General features: G+C 38.9%; 1 long non-coding RNA gene and 1 pseudogene across 1 annotated transcript; both read right to left on the reverse strand.

Annotated features, from left to right (window-relative positions):
* Nucleotides 1–5,916: 5,916 nt before the first annotated feature.
* Nucleotides 5,917–27,171, reverse strand: LOC124379619 (annotated as a pseudogene).
* Nucleotides 20,516–21,506, reverse strand: LOC124379908. Its single transcript, XR_006924548.1, has 3 exons — nucleotides 21,346–21,506; nucleotides 20,767–20,838; nucleotides 20,516–20,596 (listed from the first exon to the last, which is right to left on the reverse strand). It is a non-coding gene; the product is annotated as an uncharacterized LOC124379908 (long non-coding RNA).
* Nucleotides 27,172–27,835: the final 664 nt, after the last annotated feature.

Below are 27,835 nucleotides of genomic sequence, written 5' to 3' on the forward strand. Positions count from 1 at the left end.
TTCTGTTTTGACCAGCCACTTTCTCCTTATGCTTTCCTGCACTTCCTCATTCCACCACAATGTCTCGTTGTCTTCCAATTTCCAGATGTCACACCAAGTATCTTTCTAGCATTCTCCTTATCACTTCTGCAGTAGTTGCCCAATCATCCAGCACTTCTTCATCACTATCATCTAAAGGATGCATACTTTCATGTATTTACTCTTCCTTCTCACAAGAAGTTCCTAAAGGGCCAAAGATTACCAGTAACGGGTTCTTCTATTTGGCCTTGCCCTCTTACCCCGCACCTTCACGAAATGTGTTGATGCGGCTCTGGGTTCCCTGAGACTTCAGGGCATCCGCATGCTCAACTATATCAATGGCTGTTTGATATTAGAAGTTAGCGTTCAGCATCGAGATGTCATTCTTGCTCACATGATGGCTCTGGGGTTTTGGTGTTCTTGTGTTCTTGATGTTGCTGCACAGGTACCTGCAATCCTGAACAAGAACTTCTGAGCTGTTGTTCTCCATGCCGGAGTGAATGACACCAGGCTGAGGCAAATTGAGATCTTAAAGAGGAATTTCGGGATCCTGGTCGAGACGGTATGCAGCGCATCACCCACAATAAGGATCATAGTGTCAGGACGTTTTCCCACTTACCAGCAAAGAATTGAGAAGTTTAGTAGACGTTTTGCAGACTGGTCGGGGTGGTGTAGCTACCATTTATAGTGCTCTTCTTAATGTTAGTCAGAGATTAGGATTCAGGTTTATATCATTTTATGTGCTACTTCTTAAAATTGTACTTTCAGACATACATAGAAAACTCCTACTATCTCTTGCTCTGGTGATTTTCTTCAAGAGTTTGCTCGTTTTCTTTCAGACCTCTTTTTAATTTTGATAAAGTGTTGCTTGTAGGAGATTTTAATATTCATATAAATGATGCAAATGATGCCCTAAAACTTTTTTTAAATGATGATCGATGATGAAACATTTGATCGTTTGTGTACTTATTAAACTCTTTTGGGGTTAAACAAAACATTACCAGACCAACTCATCGTTTTAATCACACATTAGACTTAATAATTTCCCATGGACCAGACATCACTGATATAGATAATTTACCTCAGAGTGATGACATCACAGACCATTACCTCATATTGTACACATTACCGGTAGAGCATATTAGACGTGTTTCACCATGTTATTGGCTTGGTAGGACTATTGTTCCGACCAATAAGGACAGATTTCAATGTATCTCAATTTCTCACTAAACCCCTAAATGCTAACAATCTTGATGATATGGCTAACAACAAAGACACTATCCTCACTAAGACATTAGATGGGTAATGAAGCCCATTCAGTTAAAAAAGGTTAGATAAAAAACACCTGCACCATGGTATAATAGTCATACTCGTGCCCTCAAGAGAGCAGCCCATAATTTGGAAAGAAAATTAAGAAAAACAAAATTTGAGGTATTTAGAATATACATATGCATATAAAGACAGTATGCTCAGCTACAGACAGGCACTAAATGCTGCTAGAGCTGAGCACCTGGGCAAACAGTACAGTAGCTAAATTAACAACAAATGAGGTATCTGAAAAATGTTATGAGTGGCCGCTCCGTCCAAGGTCTATGGGATGGGCCCCATCTACTGTGGCACATCAATTGCCTACAGATGCTGGGCGTGCTTCTAGCGATGTAGCAATTTCTCCCAGACCTCAAAGATCACCACGTGCTCATCCGGTTGGACAACATCTCGGTGGTCTCATACATCCATGACAGCAGCTTTCTTCCCGGGCCAGTTAAACGAAGCAGCAGACACCCTGTCGAGACAGGGGTTGAGACCTGGGGAATGGCAGCTCCATCCTCAAGTGGTGGAGCAGATTAAGGATAAATTCGGCAAATTCAGAGTTCGTCTGCTCCTGGTGGCCCCAAGGTGGCCGGGCAAACCATAGTTTGTGTTTGTGGACCCGGTAGCCCTCCTCGAGCAGGGATCTCTTTTCTCAGGCTGGAAGCGACATAATTTACCATGCCCAGAGTTGTGGAGGCTGTGGCTGTGGCCCCTGAGGGGGCACAGCTCCGAGGTTCTGGTCTCTCCACCGAGGTCCGAACTGAACCATTCTCCACTCCAGAGCTCCCTCCACAATAAGGTCATATGCCGCAAGACGGCACCTGTTCTATATGTGTTGTGATCACCACCATTTGGGTCCAGTCCACTGCCTGGTTTGTTCAGTGCTGGAATTGCTCCAAGGACAGTTCATGCCTGTGGCGGGGCAATCTCTGGGCAGAGACCCTCTTTTCACACGTTTTCTCTGCCGCACCCAAAGGCTGAGTCCTCTGTCTAAACCTCCCTTCGAGCTTCTGTCCAAGGCATCTTGGAGGCACCTTACTATTAAGACTTCGTTCTTATTGGCCATTTGCTCTCTAAAGAGAGTTGGAGATTTGCACGCCCTCTCTGTGGCCCCCTCCTTTCTGAAGTTTACTCCAGGCGTTGCCAGTGCCTTTTTGTACCCTAGAACGGGTTACATCCCCAAGGTGCCATTGATAGTCCCACGACCCGTGAGGTTACAGGCATTCTACCCTCCTCTGTTTCAGGCCCCAGACCAGGAGAAGCTGAACCGGCTGTGCACCACTGGACACCTATGTCCACGGGACTGATGCGATAACATCCTCTTATGAGTCCTCTGGTCTACCCGCTCCATTCAGGGCTCACTCGGAGAGTAGCAGCCTCGAAGGCTTGGTCCTCTGGAGTGCATCTCCAAGACATCTGCAACGCTGCGGGCTGGTCCACACTGCTGACCTTTTGTCCAGTTTAAAACCTTGACCTCAGTGCCACTCCTAGCCCCTCTGTCCTTTCGACCTAGCTGTGCTGATACACACATGTCAGAAACTGGGCAGTCTGGCATGATTGGACACTCGTTCCCAAAGCAGTGAGGCACAGGTCGAGTTGCTGAAAGCGGACATCTCTAGGTTACGTATGTAATCCTAGTTCCTTGAAGGAACAGGGTGCTGCGTCTCTATGCCACACTGCTGGCGCCCTTGTAGTGCTTTCTTCTCTTTGACAGAAGCTGGCCCCATCTTCACTGCATGTACGTTTAAGCAAGAATCTTGTGATGACAATGATAAGACATTATAGCCATAATAAATCATAGTACTTGGATACTTAAGTACATTTGAATGTAAATACTTTTGTACTTTTAAATTTAAAGAGAGCACTTTTACTTTTACTGGAGTAACATTTTACCTAGTGTATCCCAACTCAAGTAAGCAGCCTCTTTCTTCTGAGGAGACTAAGGTCTTTTGGAGTGCAGAGAGAGCTACTAAAGACCTTTTTTGACTCTGTGGTGTGCTGGTGCAGCAGCATCTCTACTGCAGACAGGAAGAGGCTGGACAAGCTAAACAAGAAGGCCAGCTCAGTTCTGGGGATTCCCTGGACACTGTACAGGAGGTGGGAGAAAACTAGGATGGCAGCAAAACTATCATCATTGCTGGAGAAGAACTCTAACTCAAAGCTGCTCCCAGTGAACCAGTCACCATAATACACACTGTCATTACTGTTTAACTGCAATAATAACAATAACAAAGTATTTTTAACAACACGTGCAATAACAGGAATAAAAAAAACCCTGCAATATTACCTGTGTGCAATATGTCTGTTAGTGTAACTAATTACTAGTGATCTCTTTTTCTTATTTGTATTTATACATTGTGTTGTGTATATACTGTATACTATAGTATGTCTCTAATCTTTTATATATTTGCATTTATTTTTCTTTGCTGATGTAACAGATAAATTTCCCCACTGTGGGACGAATAAAGTTATATCTTATCTTATCTTATCTTATCTTATCTTATCTTATCTTATCTTATCTTATCTTATCTTATTGTAAGGATGGTCAGATCTGTTCATGATCCCAGACCCCGAGAACTACCATGCACAAAACAATAAACCTTCTAATCTGAAGAGAGGATCTCTTAGATCTGATGAGAGAAAGCCATTTGTTCAGCTGCCCAGTCACCCATTCTTGAGCCCCCTCTTTCCCTCCTGGGGAGATGGCTGTGTCATGGAAAGGTGACTAAGAAGGTCCCGGAATTCAAGCTACTTTACTTGCATAATGCAGTAATTACATTTTGGGAATGTGTACATTTTACCTTCACATGTTTAGTATAAAAAAAAAAATTGGATTATTGTAACAAAGTGCAATCAATTTGAGTAATCTTTTACAGCCGTGCGAGAAGGACTAACACACAGCATACCTTCACCCACACCAGTGGATTCCGTCTTTGGGCCACTGGGTGGGCACCCTACATTATCTTATCTTATCTTATCTTATCTTATCTTATCTTATCTTATCTTATCTTATCTTATCTTATCTTATCTTATCTTATCTTATCTTATCTTATCTCTGTGTTTCGTCCACCACTGTTTTTGCTCCCACAATGTTACTTCCCTTATCAGATGTAATTTGTTGCACATTATTTAGTATAGCAATGAAACAGCATAGGGCATTAATGAAAGAGTTCATTTTCATGTTGGTGAGCATCTCAATGCACAGAATAAGAACAGAAGCAGGTTCGAAAAAGACCATACCTTTTCTGAATTTTGTATATAAATATATAAATATATTTAAATAAAAATGATTTACTTAATTACATTTCATTTATATATTATTCTTTTTTTATTTACTTTCTCTCTCTGTTAAAATAAACCTACTATAAACATTCTAGACTGTTAATTTTTAATAAAAAAAAAAATTTCAGAGTCACTGGCACAATGAAAACAGACTTGGTAGAGGAGGTTGCAACAGGTTGTGACTGACTTGTCAGAGGTGAAAAATTTAAGTGACTTAATCAGTGTTTGAAGAAATGGTTCAACAATTTGTTCTGCTAATGGAGGTCAAATAGTGAATCACTGCTCTTTTTTTCCAGATTTCGCATGTGTATTACTTCAAAGTTTCACGACAAAAGCAGTCTGGACTCTAGCTGAAATTTCATTTAGTTTCATCATAGAGTGCATTCACTGATGCAACCTAGGTTCAACCTGCTCAGTTATTGTGGGGGCCTGACGTTGCCTAGTGGCCACATCAAGAATCACATGTAGCATAAACATGAGAGAAAATTGTATATTTTATTGAACTATATCTAAATTTTTTTTAACTGTACAAAACTATACAAAAATGTGACAATAATTAACATTTTAGCATTAGCATCATAGTACAATCACTGCATGCATGTGCATACATACACACATATATACTTTATATATAAATATACTTTATATATACTATATACATTTTTTTAAAATGTGAAACTGTTATTGTCTCATTCTCATCTGTTTTGTTTATGTGTTTATGTATAAACAGAATGTGTAAAGCTGACTCCTGACAGTCAATAGAGAGCAGCCACAGGAAATCTGTGCAGATCAGTGTGTGTGTGTGTGTGTGTGTGTGTGTGTGTGTGTGTGTGTGTGTGTGTGTGTGTGTGTGTGTTCAGCTATGTACTACCACTGGCAGATGTCCTTCAGCTGCTAAGTGGAGGTGAGGGGAGACCAATCTTCAGCAAAGGGAGTGACCAGAACTGCTAGCTGTGCTTCTCAGGCTTCCTGCTTAAGTGCTGAAGAGTTACCTCCTTCATGCTGAAATACTCCAGCCTGACTTCTACCGATAACATGGAAGCAATTGCGGAGCCCAATCTTTCTTCAGCCATTCACATGCAGTCCCTGCATGCTCAAAAAAACTACAGAAAGAAACCTATATTTACGGTGTCATGAGAGTGTCATTTAAAGCCTCTTTCAATTCCTGTGTTTTGGCAGCACTGTAGAACAACAGTGTTCTACATTGTTTTTTCACACTGTTACCTCTTCAATTTTTTTACTGTGCTGACAGTGATGTGTGGAGAGGTGCTTCAGTGTTTATCAATTCTGTGTGTGTGTGTAGATCACCTTGCCCTTGTCCATGACAAGGATACGGTCACACTCGAGCACAGTGTTGATACGGTGCGCTATAGTGAGCATGGTGCAGTCGTGGAAGGCTTCTCTGATGGTGTGCTGAATCAGACTTTCTGTCTCCGAATCTATAGACGCTGTTGCCTCGTCCAGCAGAATGATCTGTATGTACACACATCTCAAACGCCATTACTCTTTTACATTTTGGGAATGTGTACATTTTACCTTCACATGTTTAGTATAAAAAAAAATTTCAGAGTCACTGGCACAATGAAAACAGACTTGGTAGAGGAGGTTGCAACAGGTTGTGACTGACTTGTCAGAGGTGAAAAATTTAAGTGACTTAATCAGTGTTTGAAGAAATGGTTCAACAATTTGTTCTGCTAATGGAGGTCAAATAGTGAATCACTGCTCTTTTTTTCCAGATTTCGCATGTGTATTACTTCAAAGTTTCACGACAAAAGCAATCTGGACTCTAGCTGAAATTTCATTTAGTTTCATCATAGAGTGCATTCACTGATGCAACCTAGGTTCAACCTGCTCAGTTATTGTGGGGGCCTGACGTTGCCTAGTGGCCACATCAAGAATCACATGTAGCATAAACATGAGAGAAAATTGTATATTTTATTGAACTATATCTAAATTTTTTTAACTGTACAAAACTATACAAAAATGTGACAATAATTAACATTTTAGCATTAGCATCATAGTACAATCACTGCATGCATGTGCATACATACACACATATATACTTTATATATAAATATACTTTATATATAAATATACTTTATATATAAATATATTTAAATAAAATGATTTACTTAATTACATTTCATTTATATATTATTCTTTTTTATTTACTTTCTCTCTCTGTTAAAATAAACCTACTATAAACATTCTAGACTGTTAATTTTAATAAAAAAAAATTTCAGAGTCAGGAATACAATTGTTAACAGGGATGGCATTATGTAGAGTCTAGTGTAAATTCTCTGAACTTTTGATTAATTTTGGCTTACATAAGGATCTCCATTTGGATCTAACATCTGTAATTAGCCTGAGCACACCACACCAGCTTGTATAACTGTTTTTATCCACTTGACATGACATGACACAAGCTTTGTACAAACTTTTACCTTTACCTTTAGAGAAATATTAACACAGACAGTCCTGATTCCAAGCAAGGCCTTGTGCAATCATCTAGTTTGGGCGAGAAGACCACACTATGAAATGCCCTCTTAGTGTTTGGAGTAGATGTCCCTCTGCAGTGATCCGACAAATAGTGATGGTGTAGTATGGTGGATTTGATTTTCCTCTGTGATTGTCTCTTATTTCTGTAGTATTTTATCAAATTCAGAAATGTAAAAATTATTTTTGTACTACTGCCTAAAATCCTGTCCAATTTGTCCTATGGATTAGTTGATGGTTAAGGTGAAGAGATTAAAATAATATCTGTTGCCAGCAGATATTTGTTAACATCCCCAATGACACACCTCTTCGTCAATTATGCATTTCCCAGTGATTTGCACTGAATCAGAAGCCAAGAGAGAAAGCGAGAGAGAGAGAGAGAGAGAGAGAGAGAGAGAGAGAGAGAGAGAGAGAGAGAGAACAACCAGGACCGCTGTCAAATAATCTAATCTGCTTCACATTCTGTTCTTCAGCTATGTACTACCTGCTAAGTGGAGGTGAGGAGACCAATCTTCAGCAAAGGGAGTGACCAGAACTGCTAGCTGTGCTTCTCAGGCTTCCTGCTTAAGTGCTGAAGAGTTACCTCCTTCATGCTGAAATACTCCAGCCTGACTTCTACCGATAACATGGAAGCAATTATGAGCCCAATCTTTCTTCAGCCATTCACATGCAGTCCCTGCATGCTCAAAAACTACAGAAAGAAGTGGTAGCTCCAGCGGTTAAGGTGCTGGGCTACTGATTGGAAGGTCGGGGGTTCAAGCCCCGGTATCACCAAGTTGCCACTCTTGGGCCCTTGAGCAAGGCCCTTAACCCTCTGTGCTCCAGGGCGCCGTATCATGGCCGACCCTCGCTCTTACCCCAGCTTCTATGCAAGCTGGGATGTAAGAACAAATTTCACTGTGCTGTAATGTATATGTGACAAATAAAGGCTATTCTATTCTACCTATATTTACGGTGTCATGAGAGTGTCATTTAAAGCCTCTTTCAATTCCTGTGTTTTGGCAGCACTGTAGAACAACAGTGTTCTACATTGTTTTTACACTGTTACTTCTTCAATTTTTTACTGTGCTGACAGTGATGTGTGGAGAGGTGCTTCAGTGTTTATCAATTCTGTGTGTGTGTGTGTGTGTGTGTGTGTGTGTGTGTGTTACCTGTATTGTATATGATAGTGTCAGACCCTTGAGTGAAGAACTGATGACCTCATTGAGGCTGAGCACCACAAACAATGCCACAATCAGAGTAATGGTGGCAGACAGGCCATTAAGCCAGAAGGAGAGCCAACGTGTCCCACAGTTAAACAACAGGAAGTGACTGGAGTTATTATCATTCAACATTTGAAACCTGTCAGTTGGACAGACACATCACACACAGTGGAAATGAGATAAATATGAGTTAATACTACATAGTTTGTATGGTAATATGTAGCTTAATTGATTTATGATATTATCGTACTTTTCTGTGTACTGTGCTCTTTTGTCGTAGGCATGGATGGTGCTGAGGCCCTGGATGATGGAGGTTGTGAGAGAGATGCAGGGAGAACGGCTCACGTTCTCCCTCCGCTTCATTTCCCGAATGCTCCTCTGGAAGATGCTAAACCAGACAACACATCATAAAGTAATCACATAACACCCCACACCACATCACTCAATGCTGTCAATACTCTACTTACTTTTAAATACACTCAAGTAAGGGATTATGAAATAAAATTCTTATAGGATATTTTCTCATTTGAATAAAAAACAAACAATTATGGATTATTCTAAAATTTGTGGGAATCCTCAGCAGTTCCAGGGACCACATTCATTGATCACAAGATGACAGTGTTTATCTTAAACAACTTTAAAGATAACTCCTAAACAATTACTTTTCGGTTCTAATTCTGTCTGAGGTGTAGATAAAATTACAACGATGAATAATAGAATAGCTTTAGTTCTTGTAAACTATCTTTGATATATCACATTTTACAGTCCCCTGTACATTGCCTACACCACCACAAGGAGTGCTACTCTAAATCATCTGCATTTTGGGATTATTAAAGAGTGTCCCCTAAAGAGCACGTCCTTGTCTTGCTTTCTATTTCCAGATGTCACACCAAGTACTTTTCTAGCTGCCTCCCTCATCACTCCTGCAGTAGTTGCCCAATCATCCAACACCTCCTTAACACCACTGAGCCTCTGTCTGACCTCTTCCTGAACTTCACACTTCACTCTAACTCCTTCATTTTCCACCTTCTTATTCTTCTTTCAGTCCTCACTGTCCTCCTCTTCTTCTTTGCCTCCAAAACCATCCTACAGACCACCATCCGATGCTGTCTAGCTACACTGTCCCCTGCCAACACCTTACAGTCTCCAATCTCCTTCAGGTTGCATCTCCTGCATAGCACATAGTCCACCTGTGTGCACCTTCCTCCACTCTTATCGTCACCCTATGATCCTCCTTCTTCTTAAAATAAGTGTTCACCACTGCCATTTCCATCCTTTTAGCAAAATCTACCACCATCTGCCCTTCCACATTCCTCTCCTTAAAACCATACCTACCCATCACCTCCTCATCACCTCTGTTCCCTTCACCTACATGCCCATTAAAGTCTGCCCCAATCACCAATCGTTCTTTCCTAGGTATACCATCTACCACTTCATCTAATTCACTCCAGAATCTTTCCTTCTCCTCCATCTCACAGCCAACTTGTGGAGCATAGGCACTGATGACATTTATCATCATCCTTCAACTTCCACCTTCACGATCATCACCCTATCAGAAACTCTCTTCACCTCCACTACACTCTTACTGTACTCTTCCTTCAGAATCACCCCTACACCATTTCTCTTTCCATCCACACCATGATAAAACAGTTTAAATCCACCTCCAATGTTCCTGGCCTCACTCCCTTTCCACTTGGTCTCCTGAACACACAGCATATCTACCTTTCTCCTCTCCATCATATCAGCTACCTCTCTCCCTTTACCTGTCATAGTACCAACATTTAAAGTACCAACCCGAACCTCCACTCTCCTACACTGCTTCTTTCCCTGCCGTCTCTGTAGATGTCTTTCTCCTCTCCTTCTCCTCCTTCGGCCAACAGTAGCCCAATTTCCACCGGTACCCTGTCGGCTAACGATACCTGTGGCGGTCGTTGTTCACCCGGGCCTCGACCGATCCAGCATGAAATTCTCATTTGTGATCCGCATATTTGATTTGGCACGTTTTACGCTGGATGCCCTTTCTAACGCAACCCTCCCTATTTACCCGGGCTTGGGACCAGCACTAAGAGTGCACTGGCTTGTGCATCCATAATGGCTGGGTTCATTTGAAGATGAATCTTCTTCTTCTTCTTCTTCTTCTTCTTCTTCTTCTTCTTCTTCTTCTTCTTCTTCTTCTTCTTCTTCTTTCAGCTGCTCCCATTAGGGGTCGCCACAGCGGATCATCCGTCTCCATACCACCCTGTCCTCTACATCTACCTCTTTTACACCAACTACCTGCATGTCTTCCCTCACCACATCCATGAACCTCCTCCTTGGCCTTCCTCTTTTCCTCCTACCTGGTGGCTCCATCCTCAGCATTCTTCTACCAATATAATTCATGTCCCTTCTCTGCACATGTCCAAACCATCTCGCCTCCCTCACCTTGTCACCAAAACATCCTACATGCTGTCCCTCTAATAAACTCATTTCTAATCTTATCCATCCTCGTCACTCCCAACGAAAACCTCAACATCTTCAGCTCTGCTACCTCCAGCTCCACCTCCTGTCTTTTACTCAATGCCACTGTCTCTAATCCATACAACATTGCAGGTCTCACCACAGTCCTATAAACTTTCCCTTTCATTTTGCAGATACCCTACTATCACAAATCACTCCTGTCACTCTTCTCCACCACTCCACCCTGCCTGCACTCTTTTCTTTACTTCTCTAACACACTCTCCATTACTTTGCACTGTTGACCCCAGGTACCTGAATTCCTCCACCTTCTCCAGCTCTTCTCCTGCAACCACACCACTCCACTGCCCTCCCTCTCATTCACACACATGTATTCTGTCTTACTCCTACTGAGTTTTATTCCCCTTCTCTCCAGCGCATATCTCCACCTCTCCAGGCTCTTCTCAACCTGCTCCCTACTCTCACAACAAATCACAATATCATCCGCAAACATCATAGTCAGGAGACTCCTGTCTGACCTCGTCCGTCAACCTGTCCATCACCACTGCAAACAGGAAAGGGCTCAGGGCCGATCCTTGATGCAGTCAACCTTCACCCTGAACCAGTCTGTCCTACCTACTGCACACTTCACTGCCGTCACACTGTCCTCATACATGTCCTGCACCACCCTCACATACTTCTCTGACACACCTGACTTCCTCATACAATACCACAACTCCTCTCTTGGCACCCTGTCGTACGCTTTCTCTAAATCCACAAATACACAATGCAATTCCTTCTGTCCTTCTCTATACTTCTCCATCAACATTCTCAAAGCAAATAAGGCATCTGTGGTGCTCTTCCTCGGCATGAAACCATACTGTTGCTCACAGATGGTCACCTCTTCTCTCAGCCTGGCTTCCACTACACTTTCCCATAACATCATGGTGTGACTGATCAACTTAATTCCCCTGTAGTTACTGCAGGTCTGCACATCTCCTTTATGCTTAAAGATCGGTACCAGCACACTTCTTCTCCATTCCTCAGGCATCTTCTCACCTTCCAAAATCCTGTTAAACAATCTGGTCAAAAACTTCACTGCCATCTCTCCTAAACATCTCCACGCTTCTACCAGTATGTCATCTGGTCCAACAATCTGGTCAAAAACTCCACTGCCATCTCTCCTAAACATCTCACGCTTCTACCAGTATGTCATCTGGTCCAACAATCTGGTCAAAAACTCCACTGCCATCTCTCCTAAACATCTCACGCTTCTACCAGTATGTCATCTGGTCCAACAATCTGGTCAAAAACTCCACTGCCATCTCTCCTAAACATCTCACGCTTCTACCAGTATGTCATCTGGTCCAACAATCTGGTCAAAAACTCCACTGCCATCTCTCCTAAACATCTCACGCTTCTACCAGTATGTCATCTGGTCCAACAATCTGGTCAAAAACTTCACTGCCATCTCTCCTAAACATCTCCACGCTTCTACCAGTATGTCATCTGGTCCAACAATCTGGTCAAAAACTCCACTGCCATCTCTCCTAAACATCTCCACGCTTCTACCAGTATGTCATCTGGTCCAACAATCTGGTCAAAAACTCCACTGCCATCTCTCCTAAACATCTCCACGCTTCTACCAGTATGTCATCTGGTCCAACCGACTTTCCACTCTTCATCCTCTTAATCGCTGCTCTCACTTCCTCCTTACTAATCCTCCCTACTTCCTGCTTCACCAACTCCACATCACCCAACCTTCTCTCTCTGATTTTCCTCATTCATCAGCTGCTCAAAATACTCCCTCCACCTTCTCAACACACTCTCCTCACTAGTCAACACATTTCCCTCTCCATCCTTTACTGCTCTAACTTGCAGTACATCCTTCCCAGCTCGGTCCCTCTGCCTGGCCAATCGGTATAAATCCTTTTCTCCTTCCTTAGTGTCCAACCTCTCATACAGCTCCTCATATGCCTTTTCCTTGGCTTTCGCCACATCCCTCTTAACCTGCTGCCGCATCTCCTTGTACTCCTGCCTACTTTTCTCATCACTCTGTCTATCCCACTTCTGTTTTGCCAACCTCTTTCTCCTTATACTCTCCTGCACTTCCTCATTCCACCACCACGTCTCCTTGTCTTGCTTTCTATTTCCAGATGTCACACCAAGTACTTTTCTAGCTGCCTCCCTCATCACTCCTGCAGTAGTTGCCCAATCATCCAACACCTCCTTAACACCACTGAGCCTCTGTCTGACCTCTTCCCTGAACTTCACACTACACTCTAACTCCTTCATTTTCCACCTTCTTATTCTTCTTTCAGTCCTCACTGTCCTCCTCTTCTTCTTTGCCTCCAAAACCATCCTACAGACCACCATCCGATGCTGTCTAGCTACACTGTCCCCTGCCAACACCTTACAGTCTCCAATCTCCTTCAGGTTGCATCTCCTGCATAGCAGGAGATATGAAGTTAGAATTGCGAGAAAAAAAAGTCAGAATTGCAAGATATGAACTCGCAATTGAGTTGTGAGACATATAGTGTCTGTATGTCTGTATGTTCATGCTAAGTAGATACAGACATACAGACACTGTGTATGTCTGTATATGAACATACTTCAACTGTTCAACAGTATGCAGAACATTATAAAAGTAATAAATGAAGTGGGAAACTTTTGATTCACATTTTATTTGAAGTCTTTGAGAAGAAGCTCATGGGCTCATAATTTATTAGATATCATGGGCTCATAATTTATTAGATATCAATCAGTGTTTGACTCTCTGATATAATTCTATTAATAGCTAAGTGTAACAGAGTCTTTTCACATAAACCTTTCACATAAACTAAGCAAATAGTCATAATTAGTAATTATATCATTAATAAATAGTAAAATAGTAAAATAGTACTCCGATACTTAAGTATATTTAAAGCCAAATACTTTTGTACTTTTACTCATGTAAAAGTTTAAAGGGAGTAATTTTACTGGAGTGATATTTTACCTACTTTTTCTCCACCTTAACTAAAATACATGCTTTGTGTACTTCATCCACAACTGTATATTTGTTTAGTTGAAGTAAATCTTTATAGTGTTTAATTGTCTAGATTGTTGCATATAAGCAAAAGAAATGTGTATGTGTCTATCAAAATAAAAAAGACTAGGTGTTTTTTGACAGACGCGGTAACATTAGATTAAGTTGAATCGAATCTAATCTAATATAATAATACATTTTTATTATTATTAATAAATATTAATTAAAGCACATTACAAAGTGCTATGACTTGCATCTTACCTGAGCCAGTACGCCCCACTATGCCAAGCTTCTCTTGTGGATTGATTGTGAGGTTGAGCTGATTGAGCACGATCTGCGTGTTCTCTCTGTACCTCATGCTGTAATTTTGAAAGGTGATAGCGCCCTCCTGTGGCCAGCCTGATGGAATGTTGAAGTCTTCCACTTTGTGTGGGGCTTCAGACACACAGCCCTGTGAAGCAGATGGTATTTTAGCTGTGGTATCCTGGTAGTACCACATTTCAGTCTGCATCTTCAACTGTCCTGATGGCCTTATAGCCTCAAAATGTAAAAAATTAAGTACATTTACCTATACATTAGAGGTTAAACCTCTTTTTTAATGTAAGGCCATGTAATATTTTCATTTATCAAGTTAATACTGATTGTCTGACTAGTGTTTTATTAAACATCTCACCGTGATGTACTCCTGCAGTCTCTCAACTGAGGTAAACTTTGCCTCCACTTCGGTAGAGAGCCTCACAACATACTGTAGCATGCCTGTCAACTGCAGGGATAAAAGCTCCATAAGCAACACTAATGCATATAACTAACACAAATACCAACGAATACCATCATTGTGGTGTGTGTGTGTGTGTGTGTGTGTGTGTGTGTGTGTGTGTGTGTGTGTGTGTGTGTGTGTGTGTGTGTGTGTGTGTGTGTGTGTGTTTGTGTGTGTTACCTGTATTGTATATGATAGTGTCAGACCCTTGAGTGAAGAACTGATGACCTCATTGAGGCTGAGCACCACAAACAATGCCACAATCAGAGTAATGGTGGCAGACAGGCCATTAAGCCAGAAGGAGAGCCAACGTGTCCCACAGTTAAACAACAGGAAGTGACTGGAGTTATTATCATTCAACATTTGAAACCTGTCAGTTGGACAGACACATCACACACAGTGGAAATGAGATAAATATGAGTTAATACTACATAGTTTGTATGGTAATATGTAGCTTAATTGATTTATGATATTATCGTACTTTTCTGTGTACTGTGCTCTTTTGTCGTAGGCATGGATGGTGCTGAGGCCCTGGATGATGGAGGTTGTGAGAGATGCAGGAGAACGGCTCACGTTCTCCCTCCGCTTCATTTCCCGAATGCTCCTCTGGAAGATGCTAAACCAGACAACACATCATAAAGTAATCACATAACACCCCACACCACATCACTCAATGCTGTCAATACTCTACTTACTTTTAAATACACTCAAGTAAGGGATTATGAAATAAAATTCTTATAGGATATTTTCTCATTTGGAACATAACTAACAGCAAGTTGCGGATTATTCTAAAATTTGTGGGAATCCGCAGCAGTTCCAGGGGACCACATTCATTGATCACAAGATGACAGTGTTTATCTTAAACAACTTTAAAGATAACTCCTAAACAATTACTTTTATGTTCCAATTCTGTCTGAGGTGGAGATAAAATTACAACGATGAATAATAGAATAGCTTTAGTTCTTGTAAACTATCTTTGATATATCACATTTTACAGTCCCCCTGTACATTGCCTACACCACCACAAGGAGTGCTACTCTAAATCATCTGCATTGTTGGTGACTGAGTGATGAGTGGTAAAACTTACTAGAGGATAACAGCAAAAATGGCTCCCAGTGCAACCACGGCAATGAGAAAGTAGGGAAAGACGATGCACATGGTCAAAATAGTGCAGATGACCATGAGGCAGAACTGCAGGAAGTTCTCCATGATGAATGGCAGAACAGCGTCAATCTCATCCAGATCTTTACTGAAGCGATTAACTATTCGGCCAGTAGGAGTCGTGTCAAAGAAGCACATGGGACTGGCCAGGATCTAAAGGGCGAAGTTATGACGTTTATCTCTGTATTGTACTATACTATATGCTTTTCAGTTTTGTGTAACATGTGTTTCAAGTTAGTAAATTGGACATCAGCACTGACTTCCAGGTGTAATGCCTGTGCTGATGGTGTGTGTTGGAAAGTCTTACCATCCTGAACATACTGTCGTGTAGTTTAGAGGAGGCATGGAGAGTCACTTTAGTGAAAGTGTAACTCTTTAGGGCACACAGCACCACCATGGCCACCATGTTCAAATCATATATCATCTGAGAGAAGTACAGGTTGGAATTATGCATTACCTGTGTTCAAGTTCGGGTCTGATGTATTCAAGGTCTAAGAAGAAGAGAGGTCTTTTATTACTGACTATCTAAAGTGTACAATGTCTATTGAAACGCAATACCAGTTTACTCATAAGGATTTTAACAATGAATGTCATCTCTATACAGGCAAACAGTGGAAATATTAATATTGCTGTAAGTAGGAAACTACCTGTGTGAGAATTGTAGTTAACTGAATGGAACCCTGTTTTCTAAGAATCAGTGTGTGTGTGTGTGTGTGTGTGTGTGTGTGTGTGTGTGTGTGTGTGTGCGTGCATGTGTTTACCCCAGAGCCTTGATTAAGCCAGTAACTGAGCCACCAGTTGCTGAAGGCAGTTGTTCCCACCAGCAGGATAAAGAATATCATGACAAAAAACAAAATAATATAACCTAAAGTGTGTGAAAGATAAAGAGACAAGATGGAGATTAAACAAGAATGAGAAAAACAAAGTGTGTGAATAAGTGTGTGTGTGTGTGTGTGTGTGTGTGTGTGTGTGTGTGTGTGTGTTACCTCCAGCAGCAAGACAGTATTGGCGGTAAGTTCAGAAAGTAACTGATCCTTCCTGAGATGCTTCAGTGGTGACGAGCTGGTCTTTACCCTCTAAAGTTCAGAAATATATTTAAAGTGTTTAAATGAGATCTGTACATTTATCTTCATGTTTAAGAAAAAAGTACACTGAATTAAAATATGCCTTCATACTATATATGACAAAAAATTTACAGCACCTTTTGCTGAGTCTGACTCTGGTTTAATTCTCTCATCAGACATGTCAAAGGCTGGACAAGACAACAAATATGAACTCAAAAAAATAATTACCACTTTTCTACATTGTGTTTATTGACAGGTTTATTTATATTATATTATAATAAAATATAAGTATCAACCCAATGTATCCTGCACTGTATGACCTCTGACCTGCGTTTATGATTCCACTGCTAGTGGACCGTTCTCTCTCTTGTTTGTTGTGCTCACTAAAATCATAGGGGCTCACTGGGGGCTCTCATTTTTCTCCTACAAGAAAATAATTTAAATCCTGTTTTGAATTATGTCTACAGAAAGAGACCAGCCAAAGTGAAAAAGAACTATCTTACGTTGCTCTGTTCCGATTGGTAGTTGTTAATGAGATGTGCATATCGGCCCTTTGTTTTCATCAGGGCTTTGTGTGTTCCAGCTTCCTTAATTGACCCATTCTCCAAAAGCAAGACTTCATCACAGAACTCCAAATACTACAGGACAAGAGAAAGTAGGGCTGTTAGCAGTTATTGCATTTAAGCATCCATCAGTGAATGGCCTCCACAATAGTGAGAATATAATACAAACCCGATTCCAAAAAAGTTTGATACTGTACAAATTGTAAATAAAAAAAGAATGCAATGATTTACAAATCTCATAAATTTATATTTTATTCACAATAGAATATAGATAACATATCAAATGTTGAAAGTTGAGACATTTTGAAATGTCATGCCAAATATTGGCTCATTTTGGATTTCATTTGAGCTAAACATTCCAAAAAAGTTGGGACAGGTAGCAATAAGATGCTGGGAATGTTCAATGTACATATAAGAAACTTTTCAGAAAACTGGGATGCCATGTCATCCGGACTAAAGAGAATAGGGACAACCCAAGTTGTTCAGAAGCCTGCATCTCTAATGGTATGGGGTTGCATGAGTGCGTGTGGCATGGGCAGCTTACACATCTGGAAAGGCACCATCAATGCTGAAAGGTATATCCAAAATCTGGAACAACATATGCTCCCATCCAGACGTCGTCTCTTTCAGGGAAGACCTTGCATTCTCCAACATGACAATGCCAGACCACATACTGCATCAATTACAACATCATGGCTGTGTAGAAGAAGGATTCAGGTACTGAAATGGCCAGCCTGCAGTCCAGATCTTTCACCCATAGAAAACATTTGCTGCATCATAAAGAGGAAGATGCGACAAAAAAGAAATAAGACAGTTGAGCAACTAGAAGCCTGTATTAGACAAGAATGGGACAACATTCCTATTCATAAACTTGAGCAACTTGTCTCCTCAGTCCCAAGACATTTGCAGACTGTTATATAAAAAAAGAAGATATACATGACCAGTGGTAAACATGACCTTGACCCAACTTTTTTGAGATGTGTTGATGCCATGAACTTTAAAATCAACTTATGTTTCCCTTAAAATGATAATGATTTTCTCAGTTTAAACATTTGTACAGTGTCCCAACTTTTTTGGAATCAGATTTGGTGCCACCCGAATGAGGATGAATTTCCTTTGAAATATGGGATTTAAATTTACATTTTCCACTCAAGGTGTCTTCCATTTACCATCTCAAGGAGTGGAGTTTCCTTTTTACTGTCACCACAGTATTTTTTTTTTATTATTTGAAATAAAACACAAATCAGTGGTATTCGTTTCTTATTATGTCTCTCTCTATCTATAGCTTTGCTACACTCTGATTTACTCTGATTGGTTGAAGTCAGAAACCTGCATCTCTTATTAGGTACAAGTGCATCAATGTCTGGTTTAGGCTCTGAGCTGAGGAAATCCTCAGGTTTGAGTGAAGATGTTCATCAGTGAGACTCCTGAGTGGTGTTTTGTTCATCTTCATCAAAGAGAACAGATATTCACACAGATATGTGCTGGTGAACATAGAAAGCATTTGAGCAGTTTGGGCACGGAGTTGGTGCAGTGTGTCGGGGAGGAAACATGGAAACTGTTCAGCACACACAGAGTCGTACTTTGACTCGAGCATGACACTACACTGGAGTTCAATCAGCTCCATTTGGAGGTTGGTTGGTGCACTTTCCAAGTCAACCACAAACAGATTACTGAGCAGTTCATATCTGCATTTCTGGGCTTCAAAGTCGGTAAATCTCCAGGTAAATTCAGCGCTGAGCACGCAGAGTTTTTCAGCGATCTCAACTGACACGCCAACGCACTAACAAAGCATTCTGGGATTTGTAGAATTAGCGGTGTATGCGCTATATACTGGCGGGCCAGCGCTAGTACACATTTGATATGATCTCACGGGCCAAATTTAATTACAGTTTGACACCCCTGATCTAGACGTTTGGGAAAAAAACATAGACAAAAAATGACCTAAATACCTGAAGCTGATGTGTGACCAGGATCACAGTTTTGCCCTTTAGCTCTTTTTTGATGCATTCCTCATAGATGTGTTTGCCCACGTGGGCATCGACTGCTGACAGAGTATTGTCCAATAGGAAGATATCTCGGTTGGAGTAGACCGCTCTTGCTAGGCTGACCCTCTGCTTCTGACCACCTGATAAGTTCAGACCACGCTCTCCGATCTACACACGCACAAACACACACACACATAAAAAATATTAATTGTTATATATTTACAACCTGAAAGACAGAGAGACATAATGATGTTTTTGAAAACAAACCTCTGTCTGGTCATCATAGGGGAGACTAGCAAGATCAGGCTTTAGACAACAGGCGTGGATCACACGGTCATACCTACAACACAAACACATTAAGATTGTGTAAATATACAAAAATTGGTTTTCTTAAAACCTGGAGCCTTTCATGAGGAAGTATTAATTGCACCTATTTTACACCTCAAGGACACTTCAAGGTCAACATTCTAACACTGTGCACGAGAACCAATTTTTATTTTAGCACTTTACACACACTGACAACCTGAAACACATTTAACACTGAAATTATATACTGCAAAAGAGTTAAGCTTTATATTATTTTGTAATTTGCTATACTGAAATGCCTCACATGACAACACACTTGGACTTGCAAAAGGTCAAAATTATATAATTATATGCAAACCTAGTTTTTTTTTTTTACAGGCTGCATACATTATAGCAGTTATAAACTGCTCCATCGACAGTTAATCAGATAAAACCAACATTCAAAATATATATTTTATTATATATAAATGAGAAAACTCAATGCATAAACCCCTTAGGACTTTCCCATTCTTTGAAAAAGGTTCTGTCTGAACATGGAATCAAAAAAATTAAATGTTCAATAAAAAGCATTTACAGATTTTTCTTTGTTAAATCTTTTTATTATTTTTTAAGTCTATTTACAGTACATATTGGGTGACATGAATAATAATTTACTAAAGTAATGATAATGATTTCAAATAAGTGCATGAATAAATATACAGAATTCTAGCAGATCTTATGTTATGGAAGATCGAATAACACCCTGTGGTCAATCAGATTAAAAAATTCAGCAGCACTGTGGTATAACGTCTTGTAACACACATCTAAGCATATTATTATGGTTATTTAATATTCCTCATGATATTCGGAATGATGTGTGTGTTACCTCGCTTGGTCAAAGTTTTCTCCCATTAAAATATTATCTTGTACAGTTGCATGAAAGATCCAGGCTTGTTGGGAAACATAGGCTAATGTTCCATTTACAGAGATCGATCCACTCTGAAGATGCATCTAAGAGGAAAATAAAGAAATTGTCTTTACTTTACAGAAAATTAACCCACATCATGGTATATTATTTATTCCCACCTGAACCACATATTGAGTGTGATGAACAAAACCATGTCACTATACAGACAGGTGATGGATGTCACTGTTCATATTAATTGTCAACAAAAACATACCTGCTCAAGTATGCTTGATATCAGTGATGTTTTTCCACTTCCAACATTGCCACAAACTCCAAGCAAATTTCCCTAGAACAAAGAAGACACCTAATATATAGAAATAATTTAGAAACTGCATCCAGTGTGTTTTGGTCTCTAGAGGCCCTCATTATTCCCCATGTGGTGGATCGTGTTAATGCTGCAACCTGTGTCTAATTCCTTGGGTATAAGTTTTCCTATTGTCTCTTTGCTTATTTTTAGAGTTGCTAAGACCAGCCCCTTCCTGTCTTAAGTAACATTGGTATTTTTACCTGTTGAATATATTTCTGCTGATATATATTACTACAAATAGACAAATTGTACAATGTGTTGTTTTTGTGTTGTCATTGACCTGTAATTGCTGTGTTAAGAGAATTAGAAAATGTAGAACTTTCAGGTTATTCTCAATTGTGTCAGACTCTACCACGGTATGATCATTTATTATCATATAGTCATGATTTATTCCTGATTTTCTTTATTACTAGACCATTTGTCACATATAAAACACTTATTTGTCTTAGTTAACATAAACCACCTATGAGTCACCCAGACACACACCTTGAAAAGAGTAAATGTGATGTTCTGTAGTGTTAATTTCGTGTCTTGTAGATTTGTATCACTCTTAACCCTGTTAGCTGCAATCAGTGGACTTTCAGATCTATCTGGAGCAGAGGAACTCCAGGATAATGAAGCTTTGTTCATCACTAAAGCGGCACTCAATTCCTTGTTCTGGATTAGGTAGGGTTTGGGATTCTTTATCATCAGGATCCTCTGAAAAGGAAAGAATATAAAATAATAATAATTATATGTAATCATAATGATTTCAAATAAGTGCATGAATAAATATACAGAATTCTAGCAGATCTTATGTTATGGAAGATCGAATAACACCCTGTGGTCAATCAGATTAAAAAATTCAGCAGCACTGTGGTATAACGTCTTGTAACACACATCTAAGCATATTATTATGGTTATTTAATATTCCTAATGATATTCGGAATGATTTGTGTGTTACCTCGCTTGGTCAAAAGTTTCTCCCATCAAAATATTATCTTGTACAGTTGCATGAAAGATCCAGGCTTGTTGGGAAACATAGGCTAATGTTCCATTTACAGAGATCGATCCACTCTGAAGATGCATCTAAGAGGAAAATAAAGAAATTGTCTTTACTTTACAGAAAATTAACCCACATAATGGTATATTATTTATTCCCACCTGAACCACATATTGAGTGTGATGAACAAAACCATGTCACTATACAGACAGGTGATGGATGTCACTGTTCATATTAATTGTCAACAAAAACATACCTGCTCAAGTATGCTTGATATCAGTGATGTTTTTCCACTTCCAACATTGCCACAAACTCCAAGCAAATTTCCCTAGAACAAAGAAGACACCTAATATATAGAAATAATTTAGAAACTGCATCCAGTGTGTTTTGGTCTCTAGAGGCCCTCATTATTCCCCATGTGGTGGATCGTGTTAATGCTGCAACCTGTGTCCTTGGGTATAAGTTTTCCTATTGTCTCTTTGCTTATTTTTAGAGTTGCTAAGACCAGCCCCTTCCTGTCTTAAGTAACATTGGTATTTTTACCTGTTGAATATATTTCTGCTGATATATATTACTACAAATAGACAAATTGTACAATGTGTTGTTTTTGTGTTGTCATTGACCTGTAATTGCTGTGTTAAGAGAATTAGAAAATGTAGAACTTTCAGGTTATTCTCAATTGTGTCAGACTCTACCACGGTATGATCATTTATTATCATATAGTCATGATTTATTCCTGATTTTCTTTATTACTAGACCATTTGTCACATATAAAACACTTATTTGTCTTAGTTAACATAAACCACTTATGAGTCACCCAGACACACACCTTGAAAAGAGTAAATGTGATGTTCTGTAGTGTTAATTTCGTGTCTTGTAGATTTGTATCACTCTTAACCCTGTTAGCTGCAATCAGTGGACTTTCAGATCTATCTGGAGCAGAGGAACTCCAGGATAATGAAGCTTTGTTCATCACTAAAGCAGCACTCAATTCCTTGTTCTGGATTAGGTAGGGTTTGGGATTCTTTATCATCAGGATCCTCTGAAAAGGAAAGAATATAAAATAATTATAATTATATGTAATCATAATGATAACATATAATTATAATATAATAAAATTTAGGACCTTGCAACACATGTACAATCTTGAAGGTATTTACAGCTATGTAAAGTGGAGAACACATGTCTCATTAATATGAACCAGATCTACTATTTATAAAAATATTATTTATAGGAGACTAATATATATTAGTTCCACATTAGTCATTCAGTTTATCACTATTTATTTCTCTATTTATTATTCTATTTCATTTAATTTCACTTGTTTGACAGTTATAATGTATTCATTTTTGGCTAATTATTGTTTTATTTATTTATATTATTGTTATTATTATATTGTATTTCATAGTTAACAGCTGCCTTGTGTGTTTCCCTAAGGGTCAAGTGAACAATTATAACTTAATAAATAATCATTAAATTTAATTCTGTTCTATATTAGACACTGAAAAAGTGTTTTGGTGAATCAATGTTTCACTGAATAAATGATGATTTGTGGAAAAATTGTTTTATACATATTCTGAAATGAAGTACCGGTAATAGTAAAATCAGAAATAAGGAGAGAAATTAAAACCTTTAATCGTTTCAGAGCCACTTTTGCTTCAGCCACTGCTTTTACAGAGGATGGTAGCAGACCCATTGTCATCCTAATCGAGTTAAACAGAGCAATGAAGGTGAATGCCTATGAAAACACAGAGAAATACAGTTTATACAATTGAAAAAATTACAGCATGATTTCTTCCACAATTCCATTACTCACTGTAGAGGGCTGCAAAGGTAATTGGAGTGCTGTGTGAGCAATGAAGGTAAGAATTGTGGCTAGAAAGGGAACTAGAGCTGTTAAGGAGCAGTTCACGCTCTGAATATATCCTGCTTTCTCCAAAAGCAACTTCTCCTCCTTCCTGATATCTAAGATATAAATATATAAAAAGAAAGAGAAAGTGAAAATGTAGAGCATTATATTAATTTGCACATTAAAAATCACATTTTATTTTTAAGCTGTTAGGGTTATAATAGATTAAATCAAAAATAAATATCATAAATAATTTGGTTTTAAAGATACAACCTGTGGTATACTAAAGTACCTATATGATTCAACATCAGCATTTATACTATAACTGTATACTATAATCAAACATTGTGTCATTTAAAATGCGTACCTGTGATTTTCTTTTCAAAAGATTCTTCCCATGCATGCATCTTTATAAGTTTAATGCAGGTCAGTACTTCGTTCATGGTGCGAACACGTTTGTCTGTCACTTTGATGGTCTTTTTTCGTAACACTCTAATCAGCTGGCTGATGTAAAACTGAAGAGAAGCACAATAACATATTTGTAGCTCATTTATTTATTTATACATCAGATGACAGCAAACCAGCAACTTCATTTCTAGCAAACATTAGCAGTCATTAAATTTGACCACCACAGTGTACACTTTCCTCACTTTAAATTGCTCTCATTTACAGAGCTATTGAGTAAGCACATGTGTGTCCCTGATTGTCATAGTGTGTCAAGTCTAGCCCAGTTTTTCCCATGCACTACAAGACTAGATATGGCAAGTAGCAGCAAACTTTTTCTCCAAAAAAAAGACTAACATAATAAATTAGTATTACCCAACTTTTTATAAATCCATAAGAAACCTTTATTTCTTCCCAATTAAATGTATTTATTTAAGGCCTAAAATGACTGCACAATGTAAACTCTCCCTACAATGTCAGCTTTTCCTATTTCTGTATTCCTATCACTGTAACAATATTTCAATCTTTGAAAAGGGTTGTGTGTTAAAAGTCCACAAGAGTCTCACCTGGATAGGTATAAAGATGAGGTAGGTAATGATTCCTATGAGTGCCGTGTACCCAAATATAAAGCATGAATATATAATACACACAACCAGTAACATAGGAATGCACAGGAGAAGTGTGCCAAAAAGCACTGCCTCGGAAATACGATAACTGTCGCTTGCTAACACGTTGATAATCTGTGGGGAAAAGAGAGAGAGAGAGAGAGAGAGAGAGAGAGAGAGAGAGAGAGAGAGAGAGAGAGAGAGATAGAGATAGAGAAATGGAATCAAACATGCAAATATACAAAATAGATGAGCACTGCAGTGTGTAAGAGGACCCAGTAGTTTTTCCCCCCGAATCCATAGTGATGAAAGAAGATCAAAAGCCATTAGGAAAACTGGGTCTAATTTGCATAGAGATTTACTAAATAGTGTCATGTTCTTGTTGAGATACAGTTTTACTTTCTTTTTTCCACATTTCTACCATGCTTGCACATGAACTCGAAACTTCACGGGTAGATTATACAATGCTAAATACAATTTTTTACACTTTTTTTAAATGTTTAAAATTGATTGAAGTCTGAATATCATCTCAGCTTCAGTTTGTCATTTCTATAAAATAAAACTACTACTACATGATAACACAGAATAGTTAAAAAAAAAAATATGAGAAAGAATCAATTCGATCAAGTGCGAGAGCAGTTAAGCAATCAGAGGCTACCTCTCCTACGGTGACATCACTGAGTGTTCGGAGCGTGATGATTTTCTGAAAGGCGAGCATGCTGAAGGCTCCTTTTACTCGAATGGCAGTGCGTAGGTTTACAGCCCAGAGAAGTGACCCAAAGATAATTTTACTGAACTCAGAGATAAACAGCGCTACACACAGGCCAATGCCATACACCAGTGTACGCCCATCAGACTGCTCCACATACATCAGGATCTCTTTGACCAGAATAGCCTGTAGAATAAAGAGAAAAACACTGCTTACAAGGAACAGATAACATTCACTTTAACTTTGCAAAAACATTTCTTTATACATTTGTTAAGAAAATACACACTGCAAAAACTCCTGAATGCTTCTGTACATAAAAAAGAAATTGTCAGCAACTAAAATGAAATTTGTTATAAAATCATTTAAATAACCTGAGCAAATAGAATTCAACAACAGGTAAAATGTTTATAGTTTTTAGATTTCATACTGTATAGAAGTAAATCAAAAGAACATACCGGTCTAATAAACACAAATAACATAAACAGAATAGCAACGATGAAAGACACAATCAAACGAGTCCTCTGGAAACGCATCACTACTGAGGTGAGAGAAGCTTTCTCAATGCCAACACGTTCCACCTCATCTTTCCACATTTTTATAAACCTACACACACACACACACACACACACACACACAGTAATGCAAAAATTTGCTTGTAAATTATAAATAAACCTATAGATGATGTGCTTGAACAGAAAGATGATCAACAACAGAAAGAAGAAATGAATAAAGTTACTAGAATTGCAGAAAAATGATCTTAATGACTAAATAAACCTGCAGCTTTGTTAAAGAGAATTTCATGTAATTATAATAATCGTGCTTTAATCACATACCTCTGTCTAAAATATCTGTGGCCTACATATCCTACCTGTCTCCATTTTTGTGTGCTCTGTCATGAGGAGAAAGAAAGAAGGAGCTGTTATCCTGATGATTCCTGAAGAACTTCCACATCATGGGCATCATCCATGAGAACGATGTAAAGGAGAAGAATCCAGCATCATCTATTGGGTTTGAGCTGCACAAGCACAAGCCGTAATGTCAGCTAATAAATAAAGTACTGTATTGCACCTTTTTCTAGTTATGAAACTGGAAGCTCAGTGGTTAAGGCCCTGTGTTCCTGTTTTGAAGGTTATGGGTTTATGCCACTGTTGGGACAATGAGCAAAGCTCCTAACCCTCTCTGTTCCAGGGTGCTGTATTAGTGCTGACCCCAGCTTGGGACTAGGATATGCAAAAAAAAAAAAAAGTCACTGTGCTGTAATTTATATACTTCTTAAAACACATGAAGGTCTGGCATGAAACTGCAATATACAGTAAATAAAGGTTTATAATTTGAAATAATTTTTGAAGGGCAACCAAAAAAGTAAACAATGGTCATTCATGGTCTTCTGTGAGCTCTGTATATAAGAAAGTGTGCAGCAATTTCCTACATGATACAGCATAGGCAGCAGTTCACAAAGGTTCTGCCTTAATGTGTCTCATTTCCACCAATCAACTGATTATACTGTATGTTTAACAATTTAATATAATTCAAATGACGTATAATCAAAGGATAAAATATAACAACACCTTGAGCTGAAGCGGATGGGGATCAAGGTCTTCATGCTGGCGTTGTATTTCTCCCCATTTCTATGTGGATACTGTTCTTTGTAGTCTGGATTTAAAGAGCCTTCAGGAAACGAGTTCCTGTTGCCAGTCGACTTAAGCTGACTCTCTCTCCTCATTTTCTATTTAAAAAATGCAAAGAAATAAATTTAACTGGAGTCAGGTATGAAAAAAAGCAGACACAGCAGATTTTACTCACAAATGAAAACCCTTTAACATTCTCTTTGTTATTTGGTTGATGTAGAAGGTCCTTTGTTTTCATTTTGCACTGTAGGGAAAGAAAATGCCAGATCATGTGTTTGTGTTTTATTGTGTTTTTAACAGCAAATTATCCAAACAAATCATACAAATCAAACATACAACAAAATGATCCCAACAAATCAAATAATAGACACATGTTTATATTTATATAATAATAATAATAATAATAATAATAATAATAATAATAATAATAATAATGTCCCATAATTCTTAGCAGAAAACCAAACAATTATATATAATGCTAAATATAATTCTTATGAAAGCATAATCTCTCAATATGTGAAAAGTGAAATCAGAAAATTTACCTGTTTTTTCTCAGGCAGGAGGAGAATTGATCTGTGCTGCAGTCTGATTTGTTCTGAATGCTTTTATACTCCTACATTGCTGTTCTTAGCTCAAGCATTGTTACGTCAGAAACATTACTGATTAAAATATATTTTAACCAGGATAGACGTTTATGTCCGTCAGACAAGCATACTGCCATGTCCTGTTTTTTTTGAATTATTATTGGTTTTATCTTTA

This window comes from Silurus meridionalis, chromosome 26, assembly GCF_014805685.1.
Source record: "Silurus meridionalis isolate SWU-2019-XX chromosome 26, ASM1480568v1, whole genome shotgun sequence".
Classification (NCBI taxonomy): domain Eukaryota; kingdom Metazoa; phylum Chordata; class Actinopteri; order Siluriformes; family Siluridae; genus Silurus; species Silurus meridionalis.